We start from the raw sequence: 23,633 nt of genomic DNA, 5'->3' as shown, positions 1-23,633 counted from the left end.
AAATGCACCCCTTGGAAATAAGTTTTCTAGCTTTAATATATGAGATAAAATAACTCTTGGGAGATACAGAACTCCCAGACCACTCAAACATAGGCTCTTTAGGAAACTGAAACTTGACCACTCAGGTACGATAATCTATAGAGGCATAACAAAAATGAAGCCAGTCCATACCCAGAATAACATCGAAATTCACCATTTCTAACTCAATCAGATTAGCCAACATGAACCAATGAAGGACTATAACAGGACACTTTCTATACACTTTCTGGGCAACAATCGAATCACCTACTGGGGTAGAAACAAAGATAGGCTCATGAATATTTTTAGGACTCTTTTCAAAATTCACAGCAACCAGAGGTGTAACATATGAAAAACTGAACCCAGGGTCCAACAAAATATAGACATCAAACTGAAGTATATGGAGCATACCAGTAACAACATCGGGAGAGTCCTCCTGCTCCTGGCGAGATGGCAAAGCATAGAACCTATTCTGGCACTGACCACTAGCAGTGCTTAAAGAGACGCCCTGAGCTGGGACTGGGCGAGTCACCTGAGCTGTAGCACTAGTAGTCTTAGTCTGAGTCTAAGTCTGAGGGCGATTATCACGACGCACTTGCCTGGTATATTGGCACTCTCTAAATTTGTGACCCAAGTCACCACACCCGAAATTACCTTTTTTCTCACCCCAACACTTACCCGGGTGGGTTCTACCACACTTAGGACATGGAGGATAATTTGGTTTACTACCAACACTGTACTGGGACCTGGCTGCATATGACCTGCTACCTTGCTCTTGCCCATCCCTAGGTACGGGAGCACTAGCTAACGATGGTGTTGATGTAGATGAACAATCTGAAACTGAGGGCGATTCCCTCCCTACAATCTAGTCTGACCCTATCTGTGCTGCTCGAACCTAGCTCTCTTATTCCTTCTCATTCTATCCCTCTCCTTGATCTTGTTTGCTTCAATCTGTTGGGCATGAGTCATCATCCTAGAAAGATTTATCTCACTATTTAACATAGCAGACCTGCACTCATTAACAACATATCTAGATACTCCTATCACAAATTTACTCATATTGGCCCTATTATTAGCTACTAAGTTAGGAGCATATTTGGCCAACTGATTGAAATTCAGACTGTACTCTTTAACAGTCATAGAGCCCTGTTGCAAGTTTATGAACTCCTCTACCTTCGCCTTTATCATCTCTAAAGGGAAAAACTTATCCAGAAATGCATCCTAGAACTCCTACCAAGATGTACGGGTGGCACCCTCACCTATACCCTTCCTCCAAGCAACTACCCAATAATAAGCAAGGTTTTTTAACCGATATGCTGGTAAATCCACACTATGCTCCTCATAGACATGCATCACTTGTGTAATCTTTTGCACCTCTTTCAATAAGAACTCTGGATCCTCATCTGTCTTGTACCCATAAAATTTTGGCGAATTCATCCGTATAAATTCAAGGATCCTCAGAACAGCTGAATCACCTCCCTACAGCTGTGGAGCCGGGGCCAGATTGGCCTGAACATTTGCAGTAGCTTGGGCCAGCGCTTGAAAGGCTGTCTGAAATTCGGCATGAGACACATTTTCATTAATTGGGTCAATAGACTGGGGTTCCTAACCATCGTTATTTCTTTTAGCTCGGTAAAGAGGCATATTCTGAAAGAGAAGAGCACGAATTAATATCTAAAAGGAAACAACTATAAGCACGATGGACTTCTGAAATAAAGAAATAACATTTTTTCCTAAAACATCTCGTAGCCTCTTACTCATAGATTTGGCGTGCTACACACCGATGATCAAGACTCTACTTAACACGGCTTCCCAGACTCTCTAGGACTCCAATAACCTTAGGCATTGATACCAATTTTGTAATGCCCCAAAAATGGGTCCCAAAGCATCACACGGTGCTTAAGGCTACAAGTATCCCCAAGATAACCCTTTGAGCTATTTTCATACCATTCAACACTCATCGATAGGATTACTATAATCAAACATCAAGATATTCTTCATAATATCATAATTCAAGATGAAAGAGATGCGGAAAGTAACAAAATACGACCTCTCCACAAGACTGATCAATCTAACCATCTAGTCTGACAAGCCTCTACTAAACTGTATAACACTGAGCCATTGGGACAGACTCCAACTGACCATAATATGAGGGAATAAAATGATAACTCAAAATAAAAGAGTGAAATCTGAAATAACCAGTCCTCGAACCATGAGGACTCACCACTGCAGAAAATATAGACCAATGTGCTCGGAGAATCACGTCAAGACTAGGAATGTGCACCTGGTCCTACATTATAGAGAAAATGTAGCCCACGTATGAATACATGGGTCAGTACCATGGAATATGGACCGAGTATATGAGGGTGTATGCAAATTTTCATAAAATTCCTATATCACAAATATTCATAGGAAAATATGCATGCTGTAATAAGAGACTCAAATAGCTCAAAATAAAATCATCATAATCACCATAGAGTAAAACACATCGGTAACAAGTGAGTCATTGTAGTAAATCTCAATCACTTTCATAATCATTTTCAAGTCATCAAAATGAGTAGCTTTCATAGAAATTCTCTTTAACATAGAGAAATATTCATCAAATTCTTCAAAAATGATAACTTTCTCAACTCACACTTTCAAACTATAACATTTTTCATCTCAATCAGAAGAATACACATACACACTGGGAGTCTCTTACAACTGACATAAACCATGTGAGCTACATGGAGTCCAACATCCAACCCAAGTTGGGGAGAGCTATCCTATCCTTGCCATCGGAGTAGGACCTTGATCTTTTGTTCACTAGTGATCACTATATCAATCAGCCTTAGGATCACATCCTATGGGAGCACGTAGTTCTAGGGAAGTACCAATCACAGCTATACCTCCTACTCGGTGCTAAAGATTACTCCCGGATTGAGCTTAGATCATTTTAAAAGAAAATCCACAACAACGCAATTCAACAATTCATATCGGGAGCCATCATGCTACCCCTTTTTCATAATAAATCAACATGTGGATTTCTTTTCTCATTCGAGTTCAAAAATAACTCTTTCAAGATCAAAAGGTCAAATCATTCAAATATCAAGGTGTGTATAATACATTACTTCACCAAAGATCATAATCTCAAAGATGGTTTAAATCTCATATATCAACACTTGAGCAAAACATTTCAAGATTCATACTTTGTATAGCAAACAAGTATAACTCATATGAAAATCTGGAAATTCAACTTGAAACATGATATTAACATCAAAACTCAAGGAATTTATCTTTAAGAAATCACAAAAATATCATAGTTTCTTGAACAAGAATGTAGGATAATAGTTTTCATCTCAAATTCATAATTAAACAAGTAAAATCATGTATCTTCATAAAATAATACAAATTTTTGGGCACAAGAACGAAAGGATGTTCTTGTTGAAAACTCCACATACCTTTATGGTAACGGATTCGTTGAAAAATTGGACCCTCATGTTGATTGTGCAACCCTAGTTGTTTTTCTCCTTTAGTGCTCGTGGATGATGAACTTAGATTGATAATAGGGTTATGATGTGTTTAGATTCTATTAAATTTGTACGGTTAAGTTGAGGGGTGTGTAAGGAGTGCTAAAAGACTTAATTTCCCTAAAAATAACTCAAAACAGAATTTTTTTACTACCTGAAACACCAAGTGTGCGCTGCATTGCTTATCGCATACATTTACGTATGTGCCGCATTACTTATCGCACACATTTAAATATGCGCCGCATTACTTATCGCACACATTTAGGTATGAGCCGCATTGCTTATCGCACACATTTAGGTATGCGCCGTATTTCTTATTGGACACATTTAGGTATGCGCCGTATTGCTTATCGCACACCTATTCTAGTAGCCATGTGCCATTGGTTAGGCGATGCACTCTACTTCGCAAAGCCATAACTACTTGCTCGGGTGTCGGATTTTGATGAAATTGGTATCATTGGAAAGCTAATTCTATTCTATCTAAGTTGGTGGGTAGAAATATACATAAATACCATATATTTATAAATTTAGGCTCATTCAAAGATAACCCTTGCAAATTCAAACACTAAAACTTAATGGATTTCGAAACTCTTAGCTTGTACTACCTTAAGTGACTCATATAAACACACTTAACACATCATAAGCTCTCTTATAACTAGGGTACTCTTGGTAATTCATGTTCCCAAATATGGCTTACAGAATTGGGGGTTTCACATGTACGAATAACGGTTCTCTTTCTATCTTAGGAAAGTGTGGGGCATTACACCAAGTATCCTAACCTCTTCTTCGCAAACTCAGACTCAGCCCAAGGTAATAGATTTCCCTTGAACTTACTAAATTCCATGTGCATATTTCCCTTATAGAATTGGTATCAGTTACCATTGCATTTTTTAGTTATGTATTCATGTATCAGATATGCATGTTCAGCATGAGAAACTCAGTTTCTCAGCAATCTCAGTCATGCATTCATAAATTATGTTCAGCCATATACTCATGCATCATATATGCATGTTCAGTAATAAATTTCAACATATCAGTAATGTTAGTCATGAATCATGTTACAGTTGTGCATGTCTCGTATTTAAATTCAGTCTATCAGTATTCTTAGCTTAGTTAATCTCATTCAAGGATGAATGTTCCCAAGGGGGAGATATTGTAAGACCCCGTAAAATCCTAATCTTAGCTCAAACCTTTAAAGCTTGTTAAGGGGTCCCATCGCGTCGATGAATATTTTCTTCTAGCTCCCAGTGCAAATTCCAGTGAACCAATGCAAACTCGATGTGGTGCATTGGCCATCGCATCAATGCAAACGATGAGGTGCGTCGGTCTGTGCATTGCTAGGTCAGTTTTCAGTCATTAAAAATTCACGTCCTCAGAGGTAATTAGGTATTTTTCCCACATCTATCATCCCAAAACATGAAATTAAACCGTTCTAAGAATAAAAATTATTCATTCTTCACAAGTTTCTCTCAAGAACAAACCCTAGGAGATTTCAAATTTAATTCAAGGCTCAAGAACTTACCATCAATCTTTCAAAATTTAATTGTTTAGGTATGTCAAGTGTTCATTCAAGGGCCCCTTCCACCTTTGGAGTTCAAGAATCTATTTTTAAAACCTTAAGTGTATTGATTTCATGAATTTTATGTTGAGTTTGATTATATTCATAATTGTAATGATTAATTGGGTTTCTAATCCATGTTTTGTTACCAGTTTCATGTGGAGTTATTTGATATATGTATAGAATCATGTAAATCTATGCTAAACTCTTGAAATTGTAAATAAGAATTCTAATTATGGTGCCCATATGTATTTAGTTCATGTGCATGGATTTTGTCCTCTAAGTGTTTGATAAATTGCTCATGTAAACAAAGAAAGAGGGAAAACAATCATGTCATATTAGCTTATGTACAAGTTATATCATGCAAGTGTTTGATGGAATGTCTCTATGAATGAGTTATGATCAAGTGCATATGGTTATGCCTTTCAAGTTATGCTATGATTTATTTTTTATGCTATCGAGTCCTGGGGATATCCAATACCCGAAAACTTTACAGTTTACCTAGAGCTATGGCAGTTACAGAACAGTCTCAGTAGTGTCACAAACAGTAGCCTCAGTAATCAATAACAGTTACAGTTCAGTATTTAGTTTAGACCTCAGTAAATCCCGCTAGTCCATAGAACTTTGTAGTATTCCATTAGTTAACAGAATTCAGTAGTACTCCATCAGTTAATGGAACTCAGTGAACTCAGTTCAGTTCAGTCAGACAGTTTGATCAATAACAGTTCAGTCTAGCCTAGTTATACCTATCAAACAGGTCGGGCTGACCTGGCCCGACCCGGCCCAACCTGGTCCAGTTACACAAATTGGCCTGGTTTGACTCGACCCGGTCAGCCCACGGGCTGTAGGGTACCGGTTATCGGGTCCTGGGCCAGTTTATTTTTTGGTTGGGCCCAATTAACTTGGCCCAGACCAAGCCCGATCAGGGCCCGCCATTTAATCGGCCCAGTTAATTTATTTTTTTAATTTTAGAGATTGGGCCAAACTAGCCATTGGCCCAAAGGCTATATAGCCGTTTTTTGGGTCCAAATAGCTAGTTTGGTCTTTTTTATTAAAAAAAAAAAATTACATCTAAAATTATTTTTTAACCCCAAAAAAATTCCTACAAATACCCTACACTTTCAAATCATTTTCCACACAATTTTTCATTCTCTCAATTCTCAAACATTCTATAAATTTAATTTCCTAAAGTGCTCACTTTAATTTTTTAATTTTGCTATTACAAAGTACGAGTGGAAGTTTCTAAAGTCACAACCTTCGGATACTTTCAAAATTTGGTATTGTCGTTCCATCTCTTACGTTTATTTTTTAATTTGTGTATTAATTGTTGAATTGTATTTTGAATTTTTTTAGTTTAGTTTATATTATGGATAAATTAAGAAACCTCGTCACCAAAGGTGTTACAAAATTTGTTCCGAAAGCGGTAGTGGTAGTAAAAAGTAAATTACTAGCAGTAGAGGTACTTCAAGCAGTAGATATACTCATGTGCCTCCGACACCGCTTAGTCAACCTTTTGAGGAAGAAGTTGGTGTACCTTTAGGTGTAGGTGCCCACGATATGGATTATGTAAAAGCTCAAAAAAATTATGGTATAGAAGAAAAAAGTACAGTAGATGCGGTTAATTTAGACGAAGATGATGAAAATATTGGTAAGACACCCAAAGTAGTAAATGCTAACGTTAGATCTGAATCGATTAATCTTCCTCCCCGTCCTCCCCGTGCCCCAAGAGCTCATAAAACAACTAGTATTATATGATAATTTTTTGAACATATATCAGATACTGATGTGCAATACAATATTTGTCAACAAATATATAAGCATAAAAGCGGAGGTAAGGAAGGGGGTACGGGTCTATTAATGAGACATATATGTGATGTTCACGAAAAAGAGTTAAAAATTGCACAAGGTGGTAAGGCTGTTGGTGGGTCCACACAAACTAGAATAGACCCAACAACCGACCATGTAATGAAGAAGTATAATAAATTGAGGGACCGAGAAGAAATAGCTAAAATGATAGTTGTGGGTTGTTTACCCTTTAGTTTTCCTTCTTCTGATGCCTTTATTCATTATATTCAAGCAATTTTTAATCCTATGTTTAATGGTATTCCTTGAAGTACTTGTCGGGCTGATATTTTTAGACTTCATTCATAATATTATTTTTATTTATCAACATTTTTAAAAAATATTTTATGTAGAATTTCCCTAACTTCTGATATTGGGCATGCTATAAATAAAAATTATTATTTAACTATTACTTGTCACTGGATAGATAGTAGTTTTGTTATGAAAGAACATATTCTTGCTTTTTTATATGATGAAGATCGTAAACATACTGGAGATTTTATTGCTGATTCGATTGCTAAAGTTGCAGAATTTTATGGTATCGAAAATAAAATCTTATGTATTGCTTTTGATAATGCTTCTAACAATAAGACTGCTATAACAAAATTTAAATCTAAGCTATCTCCGCCGTTGCCTGGAATTTTTCATATTAAGTATACATGTCATATATATAATTTAATTATAAGAAATGGTCTTGAGTTTTTTGAGTTTTATATTAAAAAAAATTGGCTTGCCATTGATTTTATTCAAGGAAATAATCGTAGAAGTTGAATTAGAGACTTTAAACTTAAATGTGAACAAAATAGACTTGCACCGATATTGATGCTTGAAGAATGTGATACTAGATGGAATGCTATGTATGATTTTTTAAAAACTTGTTATAAATATAGAGTTCCTATTACACTATCTTTTAACTAATATTGTGGTTCATTTGATGATTCTGCTGATTGCATGTTACAAGATTCTGATTGGGTTGTAATTAATTATCTTGTTAAGTTTTTGAAAAAAATTTATATAGGTACGGTTGAATTTTCGGTTCTTATTATCCTACTGTTTGTAATATTTTGACATATATAGCCGATATTTCTGGTTTGCTCAAAGAATATAAAAATAAAGAAGGTTACAAAGATGCTGTTGGTGTCATGTTTGCTAAATTTAAAAAATATTTTTTTTTTATTCCCCCTATTTACTTGGTTGGTGCTATGCTAAATCCTTGTATGAAATATAATACTATGTGTCACTTTAGTACTCTTATTTATTCTAATTTAGAAATAAATACTAACAATGATTCTCGACAAGTATAACCTGATTTATGGACGACTATGGGTGATGCGAATGAATACATAGATAAATTATATAATCACTATGCTGATTTAGTTGATTTAACCGTACCTAGAAATAGCACTCCAACTATCGCTCCTCATCCTCCCAAGGAGCCATCATCTTCTAAAAGGCTGGCGCATAGTGGTTTTCCTTATCACTTTTATGATTTAAATTGTTGGAACAGTGTCGAGGAGGGAGCTTACACATAAACTTATCTGAAAGAGCTTAAGTATTATCTTCGGTCACCGCTAGAGGATTGCAGACGATGGATCAATACATTGGATTGGTGGAGGAGTAATGAAACACAATATCCTTTGCTTTCAATATTAGCTAGAGATATCTTGAATGTTCCAATGTCAACCGTTGTATCGGAGAGCGCTTTTAGTCAAGGACGACAACAACTTGGAGACAACCGACATTCATTGGGAAGAAATGCAATGAATGTTCTCGTTTGCCTCAGAGATTGGATTAGAGTCGAATGAAGAAATCAAGGAATGTAAGCGGAGCCGAACGACGAGTAGAGACTTGAAAAAATTATGACTTCACGGGAGAACTCAGCAGAATCAAGTCCAATGCATGGTTTTGCCCCGGTTAACTTTGACTATCCTATGCAAGTTCCCGTTAATATTAACATGAATGAGTTTGAGAAAATGATGCAAATTTTTGTAGATTTTTCATTCATGTAAATTATAAATTTTGGATCATTTTGCAATAAATAAAAGTCAACGTTCATTCATTCCTTAGTCCTTACTTTGTAATTTTTTTCATTTAATGATTTGAATTGAATTTCTAGTTTAAATTAAAAACTTAGTTTTAATATATCATTAATTTACTATTAAGTATTATAATATTATTAACTTATTATATTAAGTAGCATATGTTTTATTTAAAATAGTGTATATATGTGTATATATTTTCTAAAATAATATATATTTAACGTACACATGTGTATATGTTTTATAAATTAGCATATAACTATAAATATAGTGTGTGTGTATATTGTGATATATTTTATTTAAAGTAGTACGTATATATTGAATGATACGTATATATGTGTATATATCTTCTATAGACGTATATATTTAACGTATACATGTGTTTATGTTTTCTAAATTAGTATATAACTATATATATATATATATATATATATATATATATATATTTTATTATATATATATATATATATATATATATTGTAGTATATATATATATATATTGTAGTATATTTTATATAAAGTAGTACATGTATATTGAATGGTGCATACATATGTGTATGTATCTTTTATAGACGTATATATTTAATGTATACATGTGTATATGTTTTATAAATTAGTATATAACTACATATATAAATATTTAAGTGTGTATATATTGTAGAATATTTTATTTAAAGTAGTACGTATATATGTATATAACTTATATAGACGTATATATTTAATGTATACATGTGTATATGTTTTATAAATTAATATATAACTATATATATATATATATTGTAGTATATATATATATATATATATATATATATATATTATAGTATATTTTATTTAAAGTAGTACATATATATTGAATGGTGCGTACATATGTGTATATATCTTCTATAGACATATATATTTAATGTATACATGTGTATATGTTTTATAAAACAGTATATAACTTTATATATTTAAATATTGTAGTTTGTGTATATTGTAGTATATGTTTTATTTAAAGTAGTACATATATTGAATGATATATATATATATATGTGTATATATCTTCTATAGATGTATATATTTAATGTATACATGTGTATATATTTTATAAATTAGTATATAACTATATATATAAATATTGTAGTGTATATATATTTTAGTATATGTTTTAAAGTAGTACATATATTGAATGATATATATATGTGTATATATCTTCTATAGACGTATATATGTGTACATGTTTTGTAAATTAGTATATAACTATATATATATATAGTGTGTGTGTATATTATTGTAGTATATTTTATTTCAAGTATTATGTATATATATATTGGATGATACGTATATATGTGTATATATCTTATATAGACGTATATATTTAACGTCTACATGTGTATATGTTTTATAAATTAGTATATAACTATATATATATATATATATATATATATTAGTATTTTTTATTTAAAGTAGTACATATATATTGAATGGTGTGTATATATGTGTATATATCTTCTCTAGACGTATATATTTAACGTCTACATGTGTATATGTTTTATAAATTAGTATATAACTATATATATAAATATTGTAGTGTATATATATTGTAGTATATGTTTATTTAAAGTAGTACATATATTGAAGAGTATATATATATATATGTATATATATTCTATAGACGTATATATTTAATGTATACATGTGTATATGTTTTATAAATTAGAATATAACTATATATATAAATATTGTAGTGTATATATATTGTAGTTTGTTTTTTATTTAAAGTAGTACATATATTGAATAGTATATATATATATGTGTATATATTTTCTATAGACATATATACTTAACGTATACATGTCACATGTGTATATTTTTTATAAATTAGTATATAACTATATATATATATATACATATAACTATATATATATATATATTGTATTATATATATATTGTAGTATATGTTTTATTTAAAGTGGTACGTATAGTCGTATATATTGAATGTTTTGTATATATGTGTAATTGAGTATATGTGTGTTAAATTCTAATGTAGTATATACTATATATATAGTGTATATATATTGTTTAATGTATTTAAAATGTATATAGGTGGGTATATATATTGTATATTAGAACAAAAAACTTTTTTTTGTATTTTGACCGGTTTTGACCGAATTTTTAACCGGGTTTGACCGGGTTTAGGTAGGTTAGATAGGGTTGGGCTAAGTGGGGCGGTTCAGGGTTATTTTTAAAAAAATTACTGTTGGACTTGAAATTGGCTCAGCCCACTTAACCAGGCCCAAAACTAGCCCAGCCCACAAACCATTTAAAATTAATGGTACAGTTCCGGATTGACCCGGCCCGGCCCACTTGACACCCATAAGCCTAGTACAGTTTAGAAATCAGTCTAATGTCTATTCAGTTGGGAGTAGGATTCAGCATCGAGCGAACCCATGGATGAGGGCATTCCTGCTAGCAGAGGGTTTGACCCTTGTTGCAATCCCTGCATTATAGAACTATGTAGCCAACGTAGGTTGAGATATCTTCCTGATAGACAAGGGTTGATATATCTCATACGAGTTTTCCTACCAGCGAGGGTTGACAAAAGAGCTTCCAGTCAGAGAGGGTTAACTCACAGTTATCTTAACCCATGGCATGTTACTGACACCCTTCTAACTGGGGTTACAGGTTGGACCCCGAATCAGTTCAGAGAAGGGACATGTCGGTTAGATAATTACCTCCCATAGTCTCAGTTTCATTCTTTAGAATAGAACTCAGTTTAGTTCTACAAAATTCAGGACTGTTAGACACAGTCATTCAGTTCAGTATGAAACTCAGAATAGTTCCACAGAATTAGGACTGTCAAATACAGTTGCTCAGTTAACAGTAATACACTATCAGTAAACTAGTAATTCTGAATGCAGTATCCAGTGTCATCATGACCTCAATTATAATTTACATATTTCATACATGTACTCTCATTCAGTTATGCTCATGTTATTCAGTTAGTATTGTTCATGTATATGAACCCATGCATCTCAGCCTACCTCACTTAGCATACTAGTACATTCAAAGTACTGACGCATACCTTTTTTCGTGCTATGATGTCTTATATCATAGGTTCAGACGCACGGGCTCCTAATTATACTTAGCATCCCGATCCATCAGCAGCAGACTAGTGGTGAGTCCTCATTGTTCGAGGACAGATTTATTATTAAAGTATTTCAATATTTATTTTGTTTCAGTAATCGGAGTTAGTTAGGGACTTATCTTATCAACTCCTTGATTAGACAGTAGAGGCTTTTCAGACTAGAGTATTTTCAGATAGATATTTAGTTTTAGTATTTATTTTAGATTTGAACCTTATGGCAAGTTTTTGCCTAATTTTTGCATAATTACAGTATTATTATTCAGTTATTGCAGCAGCTACCAGTCATGGGTTAGGTTGTGGTCCTTTGAGACTATGAGCACCGTGTAACGTCTGAGGCAAAAACTCGGGGTGTTACAAATGCCCCCATCCTTAGGTTTGCTCGGTTCTAAATCCTACTCCTAACTGAAAGACACTGAAATACTAACTGGTTTATGCACTGATAACTAATAACTTATAAGCTCAGGTCATGGTATTCTGAAAATAATAGTGCATACTGATTCTGGGTAATTATGAACATATAAACTGATAATGCTCAACATGAATATGAATATCTGAGTATACTGATAAGTTCATGAATTAACGGTCTGAATACTTGAAAAGCTGAATTTATGTAAATCACATAGGTATCGGGTGTTCATAACCCACCAACATGTAATGAGCACAAAATATGATATCAATCTTGAAACAATATAATAAGTTATTATCGTTCAAAGACCCTAACATAGACATTTCATCAAACATGTAAAAATCATAAGCTTATACATTGGAATATCTTAAACATGGGAAAATAATAGGATAATATGGCTAAATTCATAACTTAGGGTTCATCCAGAAATTAATTGAACATGATATGGGAATTTCAATATTCAAACATGATATGACTCATTCTACTTGAAAACACATAAAGACATAGCTCGTAATTGAAATCAACAAGAGATTCATGGACATAATTCAACTTGAAACATGTAAATCCCATAATTTAAAATCAAAAAGGATTCATGGACTCCATGGGTGAAAGGGGACCCATGGATGAACTCCCGCATACCTTAATTCGATGCATTCTTGAAGAAACCTAGAAATTGAAGTTTGAATCCATGTGTTCTTGAGAGAAAAAGATTGAACTTTGTTTATGGGGGAAAGGGGAGGTTTTTTACGTGAGTTACTTTAAGGAAGATGGGAAAATAATGCCCTTTGGAGTGCTATAAATCGTCCTTTGGACGTTTGGGATTGAGAGGAAAGGACCCAAGTGCCCCTGGACCCTTAAGAAGCTGAAACATATGGGGAATAAGCTCCACGCCGCATCCCATATCTCATTGAGAGAGCGCTGCATCGCTCCCCAAATAGTGTTGAGAAATCAACGTGCCACAGCCAAATCACGGACCCTTACCGCCTCTCACGAAATAGGCCATAACTTTTCGTACAGGTATCGGATTAAGGCGAAATTGGTATCGTCGGAAAGCTAGTCAATTATCTACAAGTTGGTGGGTCTTGAGCTGCAAAATTTTATGTATATAAAAATTTATACATATTTAAAGTAGACCCTTGTAGAATCAAATACCAAACTTTGGACGAATCAAAGGCTCTTAGCTCAATTTTGCTCTAAATGATTTCTATGAACATTTTTCACCTTATAAGCACTTCACACACTAGGAAAAAGTTCATTACACATGTATTAACATACAAATCATGGGGTTAAAGTTTACACGCATAGGAACGATACTACAAAGTCTAGCTCAAAAATTCAGGGTGTTACATAAATCATCCTCCAATGAGGGTAGGAATCATTTTCCTACTCGAATGCCAGAAATAGTCATTCTCAATGGAGACTCGGGCTTGGTCAATTCTTTGAGGAGACGTATGTTATGTCATTTTATTGTTATGCCAAGCTTATAAGCAGAGGTATATTTGCATGCTTTATTACACTCGGCCATGCTACACTAATATTAAATTGGTGTCAGTTTTTCCATAATCGATACGTATCAAACTTTTCTTTTGATCCTGGTTCAAGCTTTCTGTTTGCCTACATTGCCGCAAAGAAAAATATGGCTTATTTTATTAGGCATCAGGATATCATTTTGGCAACAAGAGAGGCTGATTTTGTTGGAACACAAACTGCGGTGTAGCTTCTGCGAAAAAATGTACCCAAAGCTATTTGAATAGTTTCTGAAGTTTGTGACTAAAATATTATTGAGAGTGCTTTAAGATTATTGTATTATGTGACTACAAGATAATCCTGTGCTTTAAGATATCAATTGAAGTAGTTTGTGGTTATTGGAACCAAAGTTATATTAAGTGTACTCAATCCCGCAATAAGAGTGGATAAAGACATAAAGCATGAAGCTCTTGTCTTTGGCGCGGTGAACAATTTAATAGAAGCATTGAACTTAATAGCAATTATAGCCCTTAGAGTCATAATTTTTCTTTTCAAATAATACGCAGTTTGTCCGTGGGGCATACTACTTAGGTGGATTTTTCAAAGGAATCATCAATGGTTGCAGGTGTTGTATTTTACATTGACTCAAACAGTGACACAGAGACAAGAATGGGCCAGAATAATATTTTGCCACAACAATTGCTCGAGCAACGACTTATTTCTTATGTCCCAAATTGATGTTTTTCTACTCGAACCTTGAGGACAAGGTTCTCTTTCAGGATGGGAATATTGTTGTGAACCAAGTTGACTTTGTACTAGGCTATGGGTTAGAAGTGGTGAATTGGGCTGATCCAGTTGAGATTATTGGGAGAAAATATTACAAAAAGTAGCATACTTAACACTATAATTACGAGTGCATGTTTTACTCTCACTATTTTATATTTTTCTATTTTCACTCCACTATTTCACCTCCCCCAAATATAGCTATATCTTTTACCTCTTTTTTTCATCTTATTTTTTTATCATTTTATTTTTTTATTTTATTTTATTTTTATTTTTTATTTTCACTTTATTTTCTCTCTTCTATTTCTCTTCTTTTTTCCTTTTTCGTTTTTTTATTTTTTATTTTTTATTTTCTTTTTTTCCACCTTTTCATATTTGAAGATAATTATCTCCATGATCTTCAAGATTTTAAAATAAAACATCATTACTTCCTTTCACTCTCTTATATCTCTACCTTTTTTTCTTGTTAATTTTTTTTCATCTTATTTTTTTATCATTTTATTTCTTTATTTTGATTTCTTTTTATTTTTCATTTTTTCTTTCCACTTTATTTTCTCTCTTCTATTTCTCTTTTTTTTTCTTTTTCGTTTTCTTTTTTTTCCCTTTCTCATATTTTTTTTCTATTTTAGTTTTCTTCTTCTTTTTTCTATTTTATTTTGTTTCTTTTATTCTTCTTTTATTTTTACACTTCTATTTCTCTTTCTTTCTTTTTGTTTTCTTTTGCACTTCTCTTTTTTTGTTTCTAAATATATATATATATATATTTTTACTCTTGTATCTCTAACATTTAATTTGAAAAGACAAATATGTATATCACATATACATATTCAAAAAATATACAAAATACATAGTCATACAGATCTGGATATGTATTTACAGTACAAAACTTACATATGTATTTATGAAATACATATCATATTCATATTAAATAGTAACAAATATAACTATACTATATATCTTCACATGTATTTGCGAAATACAAAGGTGACTCATATAAAATAAGAATATACATATGGATCAGGAATGTATTCTGTAAATACATATTCATTGCTACATATATTTTATACGGTGTTGGATTTATCTTTGAACTATACATACTATGCCATTTTAGAGGGTAACATATGTACTTATTTGTTTTCTTTTACTGTTTAAGATATGTATCATGTATTTTTTTATTACCTATATGTATACGTATATAATTGTCATTTTTGTTATAAAGATTGTGTCCTATATGTTTATATATACATGTGAGTCAGACATGTATTTCTGTAAATACATATGCAGATATATATATATATATATATATATATATATGTATATTTTTAACCATAAATACATATGCAGATCTTTATGTCTATATATTTTGTATATATTTTAAATATGTATATATGACATAAATATTTGTCTTTTAAAAATAAAAGATAGAGATAGAAGGGTAAAAAAAACATAAAATAAAAATTTAAAAAAAAAAGTGAAAAAGAAAAAAAAACAGAAATAGAAACTAGAAATATAAGTGTAAAAACAAAAGTGAAAAAATATTAAAAAAAGACGAAGAAGAAAACGAAAAAAATATGAGAAAAGGAAAAAAAGAAAAAAGAAATAAATAAAAAAAAAGAAAAAGGAAAAAAATAGAAGAGAGAAAATAAAGTGGAAAGAAAAATGGAAAAGAAAAGAAATTAAAATTAAAAAAAAATGAAAAAACTAACAAGAAAAAATAGTTAGAGATATAAGAGGATGATATTTTGAAATTTCGAAGATCATGAAAATAATAATCTTCATGTTTGAGTTTGATTTGGAAAAGGTATCTACTAATTTAAATAAGAGTAATTTATGAAAATTTAATTAGATGGGATAATTATTCCTTATGTAACTCAACTAATTTGAGTAAAACAAGGGCAGTAAATCTTGTTGTATATGTATTTGTATAGCAACAGTTTACTTAAATACAAAATATAATTTGCTATTTTTCATAATTATGAAACTGTTGATATAAAAGTTACAATTAAGGCTCTATAGTTGCTATTTTTGAAATTTTCCCTTATTGGAACTATTGAAATGTTGGAGTTATTTGAGATCCAAACCCAATTGTCAATTGGTTAAATAGGACTTGGGATTCGACAGAACAGTTATGCAAATTATGTTGAAGCTTTGGCTTAGTCTATATTCTCTCATCTCCCCTTCAATGGCCTATTATCTCATCTCCTTCTAGTTACCTTCTTCCTCCGTTACTCGTAGATTTCCCATTAGTGTTGTTCATTTTTACTTTGTTGCTTAAAGTTTTATTTGTATTCGAATTTGGAAGTATAATATATATATATATATATATATATATATATATATATATATATATATATATATATATATTAGAATTGTTGTGTGAAATTGAGGTTGTTACAATCTTCCTTCTCTCACAAAAAATTCAAAAACAACTTCAAATTTATTCATTGACAAACAAAATTCCAACCCCAACTTCAACTCAAACTTCAATTCCAACTTCAAAAATTTTAATTTTCATGGAAAAAAACTCGCTAAAGATTTTTATCAACTCGAAACACACTACGACCAGCATGCACGTCAATTCAACTCAAATGGCACTCCCAAACGTCAAATCCAACAAAACCAGTACATCATCAACGAAACACACACCAAACTCCAACAATTAAATACTAACTCTCAAACCTTCAAAAATCTTACCTTCAAAGTGATTCACATATAAACAGAATAAAAATTTGACTATAGAAAATAAAATCTAAATCTGAAGCTAAAGCGAAGTAGGCATAAAAATATCATAACATTGAAATTTAAAAGAAGACAGCTATTACCTTTTTGTGGGCAGCAACCTCGAACTTCAACGTCAAGATTCCGATGGTTAAAATATTAGAATTATTTATTTTATGTGGACTTAACATTAATTTTTTATTACGATAAAGTAAAATGGGCTGATGTTATTAGTTGGTGGACAAGAAACAGACCGTGTATTCATGCGAATTTCATATGGGCCTATATCCATTTCATGTTATAGGTGTGGGCTAGTAATATTGTAGGCCTGTAGTAGACCTATGAGCCCATAATGGGGGTGAACTAGGTTGGCTTTTAAGCCTATAAATATAAGGCTAGGTTCCCTCTCCTGGCTTTAATATAAGACGTATTTTCATAAGGTGTCAGCCGTCATAAGCAAAAGAGAGGAAGACTCAGCCTTATTCGTCAAAAGTAAATAAATATATTTTAAAGTGTATCGGTAATATTTTCAAATTAAAATTGTTTCAAAACTTTTTCACTATCTTGAAAGGCGAAATCATATTTTAAAAGACATGATGAGAAGTATGATGAGCAGATCTAACTTACCCGAGTTCCTCTAGGGTGAAGCTATTAAAACATCCATGTACATTCTTAATTGTGTCCTTTCCAAGTTAGTCCCTAAAACCCCTATTAAGCTGTGGGACAATAGAAAATCCAGTTTTAATTATTTTTGAGTTTGGGGATGTTCTGCTGAGGTAAAGATATATAAAACTAAAACTAAAACCTCGCGTTGTTTTTTCATTGAGTTTCCAACTCATTGTAAAGGATGCAGGTTCTACTATCCTATGAGAGGACATAGAATAGTTAAATCTTAAAATGCAACATTTCTTGTATGTGGGACTATCCTAAACTCCGCAGGCATAAATTTATCAATTAAACAAGCATTTAAGGTATTTAGTTTCGTACATGAGATGAGTTTTGGAATTGTTGAAGAGCATGCATTGTAAGCCCCATTTTATGATAAAATCTTATATAAACTATAAGGTTGTTTTTCCTAAACTTGAATTGTTGTCATGTGTACATGTGTTATTAGTTTGAAAAGTCATATGAGAGCATGATTTGTGTGATTACCTCTCTTATTATGAAATCTATTGCCCTAACAATGTTGTGGATTGTTATTTTTTCATGAAAGAAGGAGAGGATTTTTTCTTGATTTACAAATGTTCATGTTTAGTAATAAAGAATTTGTATCTGATTGATGAAACAGATGTCCACCGTATGATAAAGTATTGATAAACTCCCTCATGTGGTGTTTAAATATTTTGGATGGTCATTAACATGCTTTTGAATAAAAAGGGCTATGAATATGATGTGGTATGAAATGAATGACTTGCAAGTCTGGGTATGAAATGAATGACTTGAATTTGAGACTTTTGCATGAAACTAAGCATTTATTGAACAAAGTGTTTGATATGAAAGATCTACAAGAGACATTATTGGTTCTGGGCATTTGGGGCTTTCACAAAAGGCCTATATTGATCGTATTTTGAAAATATTTCAGATAGAAAATTATAAGTCTGGAGATGTCCCTGTGGTGAAAGGTGATAAGTTAATCTTAGATCTGTGTCCCAAAAATGATCTTGAGAAAAATTCTATGAAAGATGTGCCTTATCCAAGTTTTTTTTCCGCTGAATTTTTTATTTACAGAGTGTTAATATTATTTATTTTTTGATATTGGCTGAAGTAAAGTCGACTAAACCAAAGCCTTCTTAAGAATGTGTTATGGAGATTCATTCATTTATTTAGTTCCATATGCTTAGATTAAATAATATAAAATTTTATTTATTATGAAATTCAAAATTAAGCTATTGTTTATAAAACATGTCGAATTTTTATTTAATTATCTATTTATTCTATTTGAATTTGGTTTCATTTGAATTGTAACTAAATTAGATTTATAATGTTTTTAATTGTAGGTTTGCTTACTGCGTCACATGAGCAAATTAAGCAATGGCATATTGAATCCTTGAGATTGAATTTGTTTTGTAAATTAGGGTAAATAGTGTACACCAAAGTGACCTATTTTCTTTGCTTTATGAGACTTGTTTAATCGATTTTGAGGGATATCACTAAGTTAGAACATACAATGATCTACCCAAAGGAAATTTATTATGTGTTTTAAATTAGTATTGAGATGAGCCTCATTATGTGAAAATATTTTGATTTTAGTAAATTTATCTGCCCAAAGGGGATAGGTTTCTAATAGTGAAAATATTTTCTTGCCCTACCCAAAGGGAGGCTACTTGTTGATGCTGCGGGACTCATCATTGTGCTAAGATTATTATTCTTATGTCTTTCTATTTTGATAAATTCATTCATGTTATGTTGTGAAAATTTACCATTTATTTGAACAATTACAATTCTGAAGTTGTGGTTCTGTCGGGCTCTAACTTTAAGCAATGAAAAGAAGATTTTAAATTTACTTTCGACATAGCTGACATAGATCAAGCCTTATATGAGGATGAGACTCCAACTCTCACTGATTCTAGTACGGCTGCTAGAAAAGAACTTTATCCTAAGTGGGAGAGATCTAATAGGCTATGAATCCTTGCCTTTAGGAGGTCGATTGCTGAGCAACTTAAAAGTGACTTGCCTGAAACTACCAATGCCAACAAGATTTCTTGCCCAAGTAGAAGTATCATGTATCCAATAAGGCTGAGACTGGAGATCCAATAAATAAACTTGTAGGGATGAGGTATGACTTTACTGGGGGTGTTAGAGATTACATACTTAAGATAGTCCACATTCAGTAAAAACTGGAAACTCTTGAAATAACTCTTCCTGATACATGCATTATTCACTTTGCTCTTAACTTTTTGCCTGCTGAGTTTAGCCAAATGAAAACTCCTAGAATAAATAGGATGAATCTTGGTTATGTTGTTGAAGAGGAAAAAAATTAACAGGGAGAAGGGTGAGGTTGTCATGTTAGCTTCTCATGATTCTAAAGCAAGCTCTTGTAAGGGACCTAGAAAGTTTGAAAGATCTAATAATCATACTTTTAAGGAGTCAAAAGAAGGTAATCATCTAGCTATTATTTGTTTTGAGTCACACTTTGTAGATGTCCCCATTAATTCTTAGTGGTTTGATAGTGGAGCTAATGCCTATGTTACCATTTCCCCGCAGGGGATCAGAAACAAAAGGAACCCAAAGGAAACGGAGTCTAGAATTAGAGTCACCACAGATGTCCAAATTGAAGTAGAGTTCATAGGAACTGTAGTTTTAGACTTAAAAATTCGTTATAAGCTTGTTCTTGAAAACACTCTTTATATACCGTCTTTTAGATGAAATTTGATTTCTATTTCAGTTAGACAGATTTGGTTATGATTTTAATTCTCTTAAAGTTAATTTTCTTTTGAACTTCCGAGTTGTTGGTAATGGAATCCTATCTGATGGTTTGTTTAAAATTTCTTGACTTCTGATTTTGAATACAACTCTTTTAATTCTGAAATTAGTGGGTCTAAATGATCAATTTTAAATGAATAATCGGGCATGTTGTGGCATAAGTGTTTAGGTCATATCTCTAAAGATAGAATTGATAGATTGGTAAAGTCTAATATTTTATCTTCTCTTGATTTTGGGGACATAGGAACATATATTGATTGCATTAGAAGAAAGTTGACTAAAAAAAGGATACTTCTCGTAGTTCTGGTTTATCGAAAGTCATTCATACGGATATAAGTGGTTTGTATTCTACTAAGTTGTTTTATCATCTTCATTAATGACTTTCCTTGATATGGTTATGTTCTTCTTATTAAAGAAAAATCAGATTCTCTTGAAATGTTCAAAGTGTTTAAAACTGAAGTAGAGAAACAACCGGGAAAGGTCATTAAGATAGTGAGGTCTTATCTTGTGGGTGAGTACTATGGTAGATACACTGAGATTGAACAACAGATGGGACCCTTTTCCAAATATCTACAAGATTATGGCATCTAAGGATTCTTTTAGGATCATTATGGCATTGGTAGCCCATTTTGATTTTAAGCTACATCAGATAGATGTAAAGACAATCTTTTTGAATGGAGATCTTAATGAAGAAGTTTACATGCAACAACTCTAAGGTTTTGTTGGTAAAGGCAGTAAGCATCTTGTGTGTAAGTTGAAGAAATCTATCTATCGCTTGAAGCAAGTTTCTCGACAGTGGTACTTAAAGTTCGAGGAAATTATCACACCTATGGGGTTTGTGGAGAACAATATTGATCATTGCATCTATCTCAAGATCAGTGCGAGTAAGTTCATCATTCACATTTTAATATTGTTTTATTATATAAGGCTTTTTGCCTCACGTGTTGGCTATGTCTCATATTGATAAGATCATATTATATATTTATTGGATCTTTCTTTTGCAGACATATATGGTATATCATTCTACCTTGTGGATTTTTCTAGTTGTTGCACAATGTAATATGTTGCACATGTTGAACCTTAAAAATCAAGATTTTCTAGTAGAGCACATGTTATTTTAGTGCTCATACATGTTGTAACAGAAAATCGCGGTGACGATTTTTCTATGGTACACATGTTGATTTTAAGCATACATATTGATATGAAAAATTGTTTGAAGGACTAATAATAAAATAGCCTCGATTTGGAGTCCATGTTGGCTATTTCTTACTACACTACCACATCATTTGGTTTATGTCTACAAAACTTTAGTGTTAGTAATTGTGGACTAGTCTTATGTCATTGGTTGATGCAAGTACTGCTGCAGTTCAACAGTTATGTTTTGCTTGACTAAACTATGTTGGAGATGGCGTTCCATCACTAATTGTTTATGTCCATGTCAATTCAGCCCGAGAGTCACTTTCAAAAAAATAAGTTTTCAAAAACTTTTCTTTAAAAGTTAACATTGTCCAAGAGGGAGAATGTTAGAATTATTTATTTTATGTATACTTAACATTAACTTTTTATTACGTTAAAGTAAAACAGGTTGATGTTATTAGTTTGTGGACAAAACACAAGCCATGTATTTATGCGGATTCCATATGGGCCTGTATCCATTTCATGTTATTTATGTGGGCTGGCAATAGTGTAGACCTGTAGTAAAACTGTGAGCCCATAATGGGGGGTGCACTAGGTTAAGGCTTTTAAGCCTATAAATATAAGGCTAGGTCTCCTCTCCTGGCTTTAACATAAGACCTATTCCCATAAGCTGCCATCCGTCATAAGCAAAGAAGAGGAAGACTCAGCCTTGTTCATCTTCAGTTACATAATACAATGGCGGATGAAGGTACGCATCTTTTCTCTCACACATTCTGCTATTTTATAGGTGTTCTTGGTTTATGTGAATCAGTTGTGTGTTTCTCTATAAATATACATAAAATTCAAATTTCGAAAACTCTAACTCAAATGAAATAAAGAAAAAACAACAGTGTTTTTCCGTGACCCCTTGTGAAAATCCCACAAATATTTTTGATTTTTCCCTAATCTTCAACTCGTTCCAGCCCCCTTTTTCACAGATTTTTTTTCACTCTTCCCCACTGGTATTTTTTCCAGACTCTTCAACTTTTCTTCTCTTTTTTTCAGCTTTTTCCAACTTGTTTTCTCCAATCTCCGATCTTGTCTTAATGGAGAAAATAAAACCCATATTTATAGGTGAATTTGGACCTGAAATTCTGGATTTGAAACTCAAATTTTATATAACGTATGAAAATAAAAGGGGACAAGATTTGAATTTTGAATCTCTCAATAAAATAACTTTTTTCCTCCATATATATGACCATTTCAGAGACTCGTAGATTGGTTTGAAGTTGATGTTGAGTTGTTGCACCAAACTGGGGAAGGAAGGTTGATACGGGTAAAAACTTACACGCACCCGGCATTTATATCAAACTAATGTTCTTTACCATGGTTAAGCAATTAAATTAAGTAAAATACATGTTAATTAATCATGGTTAAATAACATGAACTTTAAATTGAAACACATGTCAAACATGTATTGGCTTGGTGTACAAACCGGGTGCATGTAAGTTTTAGCCGATTGATACGTGTGTATATACTGGTTATGTTGATTGGAATTTGGACCGTCCGACCGTTTGATCTGACGGTCAAGATAAATCCTAATAATTAAAAAAATAATAAATAAAAA

This window comes from Capsicum annuum, unplaced genomic scaffold, assembly GCF_002878395.1.
Source record: "Capsicum annuum cultivar UCD-10X-F1 unplaced genomic scaffold, UCD10Xv1.1 ctg995, whole genome shotgun sequence".
NCBI lineage: Eukaryota > Viridiplantae > Streptophyta > Magnoliopsida > Solanales > Solanaceae > Capsicum > Capsicum annuum.
The sequence above is the reverse complement of the archived record's forward strand: the minus strand, read 5'-3'. Positions refer to the sequence as shown.